We start from the raw sequence: 9,381 nt of genomic DNA on the forward strand, positions 1-9,381 counted from the left end.
GGGCTCCACTTTGCCCCTTCTCTCTGCCCTTTATCAGAAGCTGCCCTTGGTCACTCTCAGCGTCCTCCTCAGTGAAGCAGAGCGGGCTCTTGCTAGGAGGAACCAAGTAGAAGATTGGTCATAGAATCCAGATTCAAAAGAAGGGTTCAGAAAAGATGGTCAACATCACTAATCGTTAGGGAACTGCAAATCAAAACCACATGAGATAACACTTCACACCCATTAGGATGATTACAAAAAAAAAAAAAAAAAGGAAGGAAGGTTGGTGAGGATGTGGAGAAACAGAAACCTTTGTTGGTGGGAATGTAAAATGGTGCAGCTGTTGTGGAAAATGGTAGGATGGCTCCTCAAAAAATTAAAAAATTGAATTACCCTATGATTCCTCAATTATACTTCTAGGGATACACCCAAAAGAATTGAGGGCAAGGTCTCAAAGAGATATTTACACATCCATGATCACTGCAGCATTATTCACAGTAACCAAAAGGTGGAAGCCACCCAAGTGTCCACTGACACATGAATGAGTAAAGAAAATGCGGTGTAGTCATACAATGGAATATGATTCAGCCTTAGAAAGGAATGAAATTCTGACAGGTACTAGAACATGTATGAACTCTGAAGACATTATGCTAAGTGAAATAAGCCGGCACAAAAGGACAAATGCTGTCTGATTCCACTCACATGAGATACCTAGAATAGTCGAATTGGCAGAGCCAGAAAGTAGAAGGGGAGTTGACAGGGTCTGGGGGAAGAGGGGAATGAGGGCGTAGTGTTTAATGGGTACAGAGCCTCCTTGAGGAAGATGACAAGGTTCTGCAGAAGGAGAGTGGTGACAGTTGCATAGCAATATAGATGTCCTTAATGTCACCGAACTGTGCACTTTTAAAAAAGGGGGTAAGAAAAAGACCGAGGAGGAGGGGTGGGTCTGGGGTCCAATCGGATGGAAACACGGAACACACAAGGACTGGATTTACCACGTGGAGCGCTGGAGCGAGTTCCCCCATTTTGTAGGGCGAGGAGGGAGGAGGCGGTCCCACTGAGCTCTAGCGACTGGGCTGTCCCGAAGGAAAAACGGCAGCCGGGAAGCGCTTTCCTCGCCTTGGTCGGGGTCTGGCTCCGGCCGCCCTCCTTCTGGGCTCCTGCGGCATCCTCGATTTCAGCGGGCTCAATTCAGAAGTCGGGGAAAGAGGGACTCCTTCAGTGACCACTTCGAACTTAAAGGCTTATCTTAGTCGCCACACCCTCCACGAAGCCCCTTCTGATGTCTCCTAAACCCTGCGTTGTCATCGGAGGCCATATTCCCTCAAAGCGGGCAGAAGTTGGTTCTTGGGGGGGGGGGGGAATCTTACCTTTTTAAGGAGCAAGCACAGATAAACGTTCGGCAAATTCAGATACACGGTGTTATCTGTGGAATTAAAATTTAACAGTGGCCAGTGGTGCTGGGGGGGCGAGGGGGGACATACACAAAGGTTGAGAAACACAGCCCGAAAGTTTAGGGCCTAACATACGCTCCGAGCCCCCATGTTTCAAGCCCACACAGCACTTGGCTCTTCCCTCCCAGGCTTGACTGTGACCCCTTCTCCCCAGCTCTCCCCGGCGGACCCAGGGCTGCCTGCTCGGGGTCGCGCTCCCCCGGCGGTGCCCCCACGCGGCCCGCGCACCCGCGCACTGGGCGCCCCTCCGCGTCCCACGGGCCGACGCGGTAACGCGGTCGCACCCCAGCCGGGGCGGGCTCCCGAGCTCGGGTCGGGGCCCGCGCCGGCCGCGGGGGCGCGCTTCACCCCTATAGGGGGCCCCGCCGCTCCGGCCGCTCGCCCTCCGGTCGTCCCCACGCGGCCGCGGGCTCGGCCTCTCTCCTTCCGCGCCCGCGCTGGGGCTGCCCGCAGCCTCGGCCCCTCCCGCCGCCGCCTCCGCGCGCTGCTCCGCGGGGCTGGCGCGGCGACGCCCTGGGCGGCGAGAGCCTCCCCGGCCGCGGAAATCTGTACACATCGCACGGCGGTTCTGGTAGCTGGGTCTCTGTGGCGCAATCGGTTAGCGCGTTCGGCTGTTAACCGAAAGGTTGGTGGTTCGAGCCCACCCAGGGACGACAGTGCTCCTTTTCCTCAGACAAGCTCGGGACGGATTCATTTTAAAACGGCAACCGTGAGATTTTTAATCGAAATGAGTACGATGCTACCGTACGTCTGGGACGGAGGAAGACCGTGTTCTCTCAGTATTTGTCGCCCAGCGGGGGTGGATCTAAGAGTGACTATGCTTCTGGACTGGGAGCCCGGGGCTTGGTAATCCAATTCCACTGCATGTCCACGGGAAATTGGCACACATTGTTCGGGAGACCGGCCCAAAGATTGTGCTTCAACAGCACTAGTTATAATGGAGAGGAAAAAAAAAAAAAGCCCTCGACAAGTGAGTGAATAAATGCCACTGGTTTCTTCTCGGAAAATCTGGTACCACCAGAAAGTAGATGTCCTTATTCAATATTGCCTTATCTACTGCCAAAAGGATCCGAGGAGCTGTTCGATGAAAATATGCAAGGGGAGTCACCTAAAAGTATGTGGAGGCATAATCACCCTATGTAACTGTCTGCTAATGAAGCTCTGTTACAGCCTTTGGACAATGGACTTGAACCTAGACGAAGGTGTTAATGTTTGCTCTTAGATCGCTGACAGAATTTTCCCTGAAATTAAACTCGGGCAGAAATGGTATGGGTTCCTGTTAAAAGGTTTTGCAGGATGTATTTTCAACTCTGGTCTCACAGAAGACACAGATGTTTTTCAAGCAGATGGTTCACATGAGACTTTTCTGTAAAGATAGAGAACCACACGATAACATGATAAGGTGATGATATAATTCATTTCTGCCAAGATTGAGGTTATGGGGTGGGTGCTTTGTCTCTGGGATGTACTTTTCATGGATAGAATTTAGAGACCTGGAAGAAAAAATAGTTAAACTGCCTCACTCTGCTGTCCTTCGGGGAATGTCTTGGCAAATGCTGGCTGATAATTACTTCTCAAATAATTGTTGATAATAAAATATCCTCTGTTGTCTAGTTAGGAGCCCTTAAAAAAGGAGACACAGTGTTGTACAATTTCAGACAGAGTAAGGAGTAGCCCCCCAAAATGTTCTTAGCTAGGGGCTTCTCTGATGCTCAAAAGTCCAAACTTTCCACTCATACTTAAGGATAGCCTACCGTGGAAACAAGGAAATTAGGTCATAAGATCATTTCTATACCATTCAAATCTAGTCTAACATTTCAAGATGAGGAAGGCATAATATTTGCTAGTACTTAAGTTATGGGGACTTAGAAAGCATAAGCTTCCACTTTAAGCTGAGTGTTTTTATACTAGGTTGTAAGCTCCTTGAGGGAAGAGACCATTTTCTGTTATTAATGATCATTTTAGGTTCCAAAGTATTTCCTTCAAGATACAGTTCAAATTCTTGAGTGTAGCACACAGGGGCTTTCCCCTACCATGTTCCTGCATGAAACCCTCTAGTGGTTATATGCATTTACCAGCAGCTTCAATGGCCCATTCTGCCTTGTACTCCGCCCGCCCCCCGTGTCTTTCCCTTTGCCCTGATGTGCCAGTCCCCACTTCCTCTGTACGTACCTGGGTAACATCTGCTGAGGAATTACCTTCTCAGGGAAGCCTCCCCTGATGCTGCCTCTGTCTGATTTAGGCGCCCGTCCTCTAGTCATTCATCACACTACCCTGAAACCAGGGAGTTAACTTGTCACCTACCCTAGTATATGAACTCCTTGAGTGTAGTGACTAGGTCTTTATTTACGTTGTTTGCTCATCTAGCATAGGTCTGTCACATAGCATATGCTCAGGACTGAAGCACTCCCTGCCTTGTCGGAGTATGTGATTAACAGGGACGGATAGTCAGATAAAAATGCATATGATGAAGTGTCAGCATGAGGGCCACAGAAGAATGTTCCCAGGTAGACAATGAGGAAGCCAACATAGATAGGCTGGATTGCATCTTCACGGAGGATCCGAAACAACCCTGAAAGATCTGGACAGGCCAGAAGGCAGGGGAGGGCTATTTAAAGCTGGCAAAATTTGGAGGCAAGATGGGGGTAACCAGAATATAGAAAAAATGTACTTAAATAGAGTGCACTGACAATATTCTTAGCCTGTGGAAGGGCCCTGAAGAACAAGGCTGGAAGCTAGACTTTACCCTATGAAGCAAAGGAGTGACTGTTAAAGGTTTCTGTTTTCAGGACACAATGAAATTTATTTTAGATGGTTGGTCTGGCAACAGAATAGGGGAAATAAGAGATTAGAGAACAGTTAAGAGGCAATTATATTTCAAAGGAGAGGCAATAAGGTGGGTCTAGAAAAGAAGGATGTAATTCCAGGGAAGATTGGATAAGACTTAGGGACTGAAACAGGAGGGAAGTGGGGAGGGGATGCCTACATTTAGAGCCTCGGTGCCCCAGGAAATGGTGAGAGTGGTTTTGCTTGATACTGGGAATTTGGAGGGGTCTTAAAGTAATCTTGAAATTCGAGAAATTATAAATTGCCCATACTTTTTAAAAAATTTTTTTATTGTTATGTTAATCACCATACATTGCATCATTTGTTCTTGATGTAGTGTTCCATGATTCATTGTTTGTGCGTAACGCCCAGTGCTCCACGCAGAACGTGCCCTCTTTAATACCCATCACCAGGCTAACCCATCCCCCCACCCTCCTCCCCTCTAGAACCCTCAGTTTGGTTTTCAGAGTCCATTGTCTCTCATGGTTCGTCTCCCCCTCCGACTTACTCCCCTTCATTCTTCCCCTCCTGCTATCTTCTTCTTTTTCTTTTTAAATTGCCCATACTTTTAACTTACTTACTTGTGGCTGGTTCTCCACCATGGCGTTCATCTAAAACCTAGTCCCAGAATCAATCATCATTTTTTTAAGTTTACTTTCATTTTAAGTTAAACTTCATTTATTTAAGGTAAACTTCCCAAGAGACTACTTTAGGGGTCCACGGAGCCCTGTAAAAACCTGAATGGGAAGCTAAGGATCCTCTCCCCACAATGTACACATTCACAGAAAAAAATGTATTTACAGTGTCCAAGGGAGTCACAGAATCTGGAACAGATTTCTGCCCCCCCGCACCGATTTCGAAGGCTTTGTACTGTATTTATTCTATTTGTATTCTAATTACTGGTAAAGGTTATAAAGTATGTCAAATCCAGGGTGTTTAGGTATGGCAAATTACTAAACTGAAGATTTTAAGGTAATATAAAGAACTGGGATAGTCTAATACTATTGACAAGCCACAAAGAAACCGATTTTCTTTTTACTGATCAGTTAAGTAGATATGTAAAATTAATAATAAATGGCTTGAGACAACAAAGCTGCTTTGGAGTTTTAACACTTAATACCTTATTGTTATAATCTGGAATGACTGGGTGTGAAGGGCTTTACTATATGGATCCGTTCAGGGTCGCTTCCTATTATAGGGATTTATAGCAGCAGCAGCTGATTTGTGTTTCTTTCCTTGCGACTTACTTTAATGACACCCAGCAAACTGTCATATTTTACTACCCCCTTCTAGGAATTGAGCCATTTTTCATTGCTTTTTTTTTTTAGTAAAAACAAAACAACGGAAATTATTGTCTGTCAAAGAGGACTCAAACTAGTTATTCCCAAAGATAAAGTGACAGAGTAAATCAAATATACACTTTAAGGAGATCCTCAACTACCTTAGCAATAAACTGAGAAGTAGATTATTATAGATTATCATACGGATGTGTGAGCATAGTGGCAGTTTATTTATACTTAATTGAACAGTATATTCACTTACACTAGAGTATAGGCCAGTCTGATCATTGGAATTCACTCGAATAAATACTACAGAGGTGAAAATCTACAATGGATAGGACTCAACATAGAACTGAAGTTTGAAATATAGAATTTCTCCACTAATTACCAAGCACGGAGATTCTTCACATAGCCAGTGGTGACATCAGTTTACAACTGCAAACGTTTTACCATCCTGCTAAATTGGCCTGGTTTACATTGCCTTAGGGCTGAGGGAGCATCAAATACGTGGTATGTTGTAGTGGTATTTTGGGGGGTGGAAATGACCTTGCTAAATCATAATACCAAAAGGAAAGGACTATAAAATAATGTAAAATTTCTGCTAAACCATTAAAAATGATGGTCAGCCAGAAACCAAAATTGCCACATGGCAGAGAAAAGTTTAATCCTTTTATACTTAAAGAGCAGATATAAATGATTAAGACTCCGATTCAACCGCCACAGGATGCAAGGGAGGCCCACAATGCTCCTCATGCTCCTTCTTCACATACCTTTCTCCCAGTCTCCGTCTTCAAAAGATCCCCCTCTCAAGAGGGATGCTGCAGTTAGAACTCATGATCCTCCCAGTCTCCTCTCCCAGAGAAAACTCATCATAACCTGCAGTTTATCTCCATCACTCTGTGACTCCAAGCCTCCTGGGACATTAAACTCTAGATCTTATCTCTCCCAGCCTTCCACTCCTATCCAGCATTTAACCCAGCCCCCACCCCCACCCCACCAGCATCCTCTGGGATGCATGGTCTGTCACTGACAGGCCTTCCCATGTCCTCAACTTCCTGAACACTCTCTTCCCTGCCCTATGCTAATGAACTCTGAACATCTGTTGAAAAAACTACTCCCTTGACAGCCCTGTCAAGTATTCCTGGCTCCTTGTTGCTTTTTCAACCACTGTTCCCCCATCTTCATTATAATCCTCCAGTGCCTTAGAAGCACAAACCATTTGAACTACCCACTTTGCTCCTTTCCCTGCCATCACCCATTTTCATGGTCTTCTGCCTTTTCTTGAGGATTTTAGCTCCTGGTTTACTGTATATTTCTTTCCACCAGGACTCCTCTGCCATTTAAATGACTTTGCCTTCCACAGAGACTATCCATACATCATCCTGGCCTCTTGATTTATCTACTCACTTTGCATGGACTTCTCACCCAACCTTGGCCATGCACTTCCCTTGTTATACTTCAGACCTTGTTATCAATATTCCCAAAAGCTCAATTTCAAGCACACTACTTTCTAACCAGCTTACTTGCTCCACTAATCGCACTCTGGCATTCTTTGAATCCACTTCCAATCCACTGAGATCTGCCACCACTTTTTAAATGCTCATCACCTGTCTTATGTCCCTACATCCTTCCTTATCCATCACTATCATCATTTTCCTTTCATAAAACCTTAATTCCTTTTCTCCTCTGTCCCATTTGCCTGGCAATACCTCTAACCTTGGATGAATCCAACTTCCCACCTACTCTTTCTGTCCTGAGCAGCTAATGTGATTGGAGAAAAAATAAACAACCATCTTGGCTCATCTCAGTTAAATTTATGGCCACAAACTTCTAGTGGATTCTCAGCACTGCCTAGGAAGCTATGCTATGTCCCTGTTCAATTAGCTCTCAAGACTAAAAATTCTAACCTCTCCTCAATTTTCAACTCCTCCTACCCTCATACTCTCCGCTGGCAATTTTACTATGTCCCTGAGAAAATTAAAATGTGATCTTTCTCACTCTCTAATCATCACATCTCCTAATATCTGTATCCATATACTTTGTCTTCCCTAGTATTAAAATCAATTAACTCTTCTAGCTCCTAAGGTCACACCTCCTTTTATACACTGGAGCTCAGCCCTGGAGAAATTTACTCCTGCAACTGTCCTTCCTCTCATCTACAACATCTACTATAGGAGCTTCAGGTCCACACATACACATACTATGACATCGCCCATCTTAAACACATTAACAAAAACTTTGATCCCACATTCCCTCACCAGGAACCAGGTAAATGTTTCAAAAGGGTAGGTCTCTGTCTGCACCTTCTCATCATCCCTTCACTTGTCTCGGCTCCACTGAACTGTCCTCACCAAGTTACCAAGGACTTCCCAATTACCAAAGCCAATGGTCAATTCTCAGTCCTCATGTTACTCTAACTTCTCAGCAGCATCTGACAGATCAGCATCCTTCCTTCCTGAAGAAAAGCTTTCTTCCCTTGATTTTCAGGACACCACCCTCCTCTGGTCTTCCTCCCATGGCCCCTCTTGTTCCCCAGAGCTATTTTAACTCCCCAAATGACCCCATCCTTTATTGTGACATTAAATATGATTCATGCATTCATAATTCCTAAATGAGAATCTCTAGTGTCCGCCTCTCCTGAGCCCCAGAATTGTAGCTCCATCTTCCTATTAAAGTGTCTCCATTGCGAAGTCTAATAGGATAGGAACCTAACATATCCAAAACTGAATGAATGAATGCTTTCCTTTAAATTTTTTCCTTCCCAAGTCTGTCCCATCTCAGTAAATGGCATGACCCATCTACTCAGGCAACAAAACCTGAGATTCCTCTTTCTGCCCCATATCCAACCCATCAACGTATCCTGCTGGCTCTGCTTTTGAAATGCAACAGTAATCCAGCTACTTTTTAACACCTCCACAGCTGTCACCCTAAACTCTGGGGAGGCTGTAACAGACTACTGCTTCTCTTCACACTGGTTGTAGTCATTCTCCACACTTCAGTGATCCTTTTAAAACTGAGACTAGATCATGTTATGCCCTTACCCAAAACCTTTCAGTGGCTTCCATTATTCTCAAGCATAGACAAGGTCTTCGCTGTGGCCCACAAAACCACACAAACGCTGGCTTCTGTCAACCTCCTTAATCTCATGTGCTCTTTCCCTTTCTCTTTGCTCAGCCATACCGGCCTTTTCCCTGTCCTCAGTCTTGCTAAGGACCCTCACTCCTCAGGATTTTCGTTCTTCCCAGAATGCCCTTCCTCCAGTCACATGTCCAACTCCCTAACTCACCAAAGTCCCTGCTGAAATGACACCCACCTCCAAGAAACTTCCCAAGTGTATGCAGTGTAAGAGTTCTCCCATCCGCTGATGTTTAGTGCTGTTATCTAGTCAATCCTCATTGTTCAGATTCTGTATTTGTGATTTTGCCTACTTGCTAAGATTTATTTATAACCTTAAAAATCAACACTTACAGGGGCACCTGGTTTGGCACAGTTGGTTGGATCTCAGACTCGGATCTCAGCTTAGGCCCTAATCTCTGGGTTGAGATCGGGCCCTGCGTAGGGCTCCACCCTCAGCGTGGAGTCTGCTTGAGACTCTCTCTGCCCCTCTCTACCCCTGCTCTCTCTCTCAAATAATCTTAAAAAAAAAAAATTAACACAATTCTTTTGTGGTCATTATGGACACCCACAGAATCGTCCAACACGTACGATCCCAGTTGAGGTCTAACAACTCACTCTGCCTTTTTGATTCAGCTCTTATACTGTAAACACATGTTCTTTTTACAGCATATTTAGTGCCACATTTTTTTGTGTGTGCGCTTTTTGTTGACTTCACTGTTTAAAAT

The 9,381-nt window shown here is 45.2% G+C and overlaps 1 long non-coding RNA gene and 1 other non-coding gene across 2 annotated transcripts; one reads left to right on the forward strand and one right to left on the reverse strand.

The window, feature by feature from the left end:
• Positions 1-987: 987 nt before the first annotated feature.
• Positions 988-1,841, reverse strand: LOC113920896. The gene is made up of 3 exons (XR_003519420.1): positions 1,662-1,841; positions 1,350-1,405; positions 988-1,164 (listed from the first exon to the last, which is right to left on the reverse strand). It is a non-coding gene; the product is annotated as an uncharacterized LOC113920896 (long non-coding RNA).
• Positions 1,842-2,012: 171 nt separating this feature from the next.
• TRNAN-GUU lies at positions 2,013-2,086 on the forward strand. The gene has a single exon. It is a non-coding gene; the product is annotated as a tRNA-Asn (tRNA).
• The last annotated feature ends 7,295 nt before the right edge of the window (positions 2,087-9,381 follow it).

This window comes from Zalophus californianus, chromosome 3 (genome assembly GCF_009762305.2).
Source record: "Zalophus californianus isolate mZalCal1 chromosome 3, mZalCal1.pri.v2, whole genome shotgun sequence".
In the NCBI taxonomy this organism is placed as follows: domain Eukaryota; kingdom Metazoa; phylum Chordata; class Mammalia; order Carnivora; family Otariidae; genus Zalophus; species Zalophus californianus.